Source organism: Corylus avellana, chromosome ca2, assembly GCF_901000735.1.
Source record: "Corylus avellana chromosome ca2, CavTom2PMs-1.0".
Lineage (NCBI taxonomy): Eukaryota > Viridiplantae > Streptophyta > Magnoliopsida > Fagales > Betulaceae > Corylus > Corylus avellana.
The window spans coordinates 12,264,845-12,267,483 of NC_081542.1; positions in this window are offsets into that span (position 1 = coordinate 12,264,845).

The following is a 2,639-nucleotide window of genomic DNA, read 5'->3' on the forward strand; positions in this document are numbered from 1 at the left end:
CACTAGTCCTTTTGAATATTTATATATATATCGATTTTCCTGAATTATTACAAATAATATTATAAAAGCAACTTAGTAACGTCATGAACTACTTGACGTGGGATTGACAACACATAGAGTATGTGGTTGATTATAAAAATACTTATGGGTGCTAACTTATAAATTGATTATTTGATATTGTACCGTTTTTCCTTAACCGCATGTTACAGTTATGCATCTAATTGGAAGAAGCTAATCCTATAAAATTGAATTGGACCAACAAATATATCAAAGAAATATATATATATATATATATATATATATATATATATATATATATATACGTGTGTGTATTAAATTACTAGTTATCCTAAAAAGCTTAAGCTGATATGAAGAAGTAAATTTAATCATTTAATCATTACTTTAACACTTTTCCTCACGTGTAAGCTCAAACTCTCTTTTAATGGTGAGGTCGAACACGTGAAATATTTAATTTAAATGAGAGGTGAATTGACGAAGTCAAAGTTTGATCACATGACCTTTTTGGTTCTGATACCATATTAAATTATCAGTTATCCTAAAAAGTTTAAGCTGATAGGAAGATGTAAATTTAATCACTTAATCATATATATATATATATATATATATATATATATATATATCTTAGAGACCCGGAGGAGAAGGGGACTAGTATAGGTCATGGCCCCCCTCAACTCTTAAGAACAAATAAATTTTAAGGTGAACAAATAAATTTTTTGTTTTTTATTTTTAGCGAATTGGCCCCTAGCATGGGACCATGTTAGTAGTATCTGTGTTATGAGTTAGAAAAGTGGATTGGAGCTAATTTCTTCGCAACTACCCGGGCGGGCAGATGTTAACAGTTACCAGAATGGGCGGATTGGAGTTTGGAGATGAAATGAAGCAAAATAATGGTAGTTGGAAATGGGCAGGCAGGCATTAAGCTCCGCACATGTGCTAGCTAGGTGTGGCACTTTCCAAGGTTGGTTGGACAATCTCATCTTTCTTTTTCAAGAATATACATATAGAGAAACATTAACAAGAAAGATATCTGAAAATTTCAAATGAAGTTACCTACACGAAGCCTCTAGAGTTTTTTTTTTTTTTTGGCCTAAAAACATAGGAAAATAAGAGATTTGAGCAAGATGTAGCCTTTTGAACTATTCCCATCGAACCACCCGTAAAATCTCTCGTCTTTAAAATAAAAAAGACTCTTATTTATAGAAGAATTGTAGCATATAAGTATGATAATCAAATCAAATAATTTTTTTTTCTTTCTTTTTAATTTAAAAAGGCAGGTGGGTGAGACCAGTTTGTAGCTATTCTACTTGAATGTAGTCATAGTAATACCTATCCGCTGGTAGCTTCACAAAAGGCACTCCCTCAAGTCCCACTAGGATATCAATAGAAATCAAGGTAGTTTACATTAATTAGGTATGGAGATTCTCATCGTGGAATTCGAACCCATGCCCTAGTGTGTATCTAACCACTTTGAAAATTTCTTTTGGCTATTAAACCACTTTGAGAATTTTCTTGATGGGGCCATTTAAAAAAGAAAATCAAACAATTTGATCACTAATTATCCTATAAAGAATAATTACCTATATATTATCAAAACACATCTTATATACATATATATTCTAACACAATCTAGCTAGCTAGCTAGGCCATTTCAAATAACAAAAGTGATAAAATATAGTAGCTAGGATATATATGGCCTTCATTTGCTCTGATCATGAGCTTTGTTTTGAACCTCACATTTGTGAAACATGCTGCAAGTAAAACTTACAAATTATTACCCCATATCTTAATTTCCTCAGCGACGTGGACGCAACAACTGTGTACCATATGACGAACATTATAAAAAATGGAAGTCGAGGGACCCAGTGGAGGACAAGTCCTCCATGGGAGATCTTGTAAAAGCGATAAGATAATCCATATACATCTGTTATATCACTTTCCTATGTATAATTGGACAGTGTGCCAACTATAACCAATCCATCATTTGTTTTAAATAATGCATAAAAGTAATTAAAAAGGTTGCTTTTTTCTTGCATTTAGATGGCCCACAATCTGTGTGCAGATGGTGAGTTCTAACTCAGACGTATGTGCCATGCATGTGGTGCCTATATGCTTTGCTTTAAAACTATCTCCTTCGTCCTTATGGTACGTGCATCATCCTTGAAATCATGCCATAATTAAAGGGTTCAATTTTACATGAATGCCACCAAGACTAAGACCCTGACCAAGACCCTTACTACTTGAGCGGACTCATTAAAGTTTAATAACTAATAAATTTTGAAGGGCATCGGATATTGAGAATCCTGAGTCATTTTGGTTCTTCTAATCTTTCTTGAGTCCATTGCAAGTTTTGTTATACGCGTGGGATGGATATTGTTCGACGTATATATAAGTTTGATCTGAAATTCAGTCATTAATTTGATGAGTAATGTTATTTGATATATAAACTGTTATATATATAATCAAAATAATGTGTTCGGAATTTTGAATTCAGTTGAGTAAAATAGAAAAAAATCGCAAACCCAAAAAAATTAGCCATAAATTCATCGGTCCTTTACCGTTGCCAGTTGTCGCTGAACCAAAAGTGCAAGCTAGCTATAATCAACCCCAATTGACCGCCT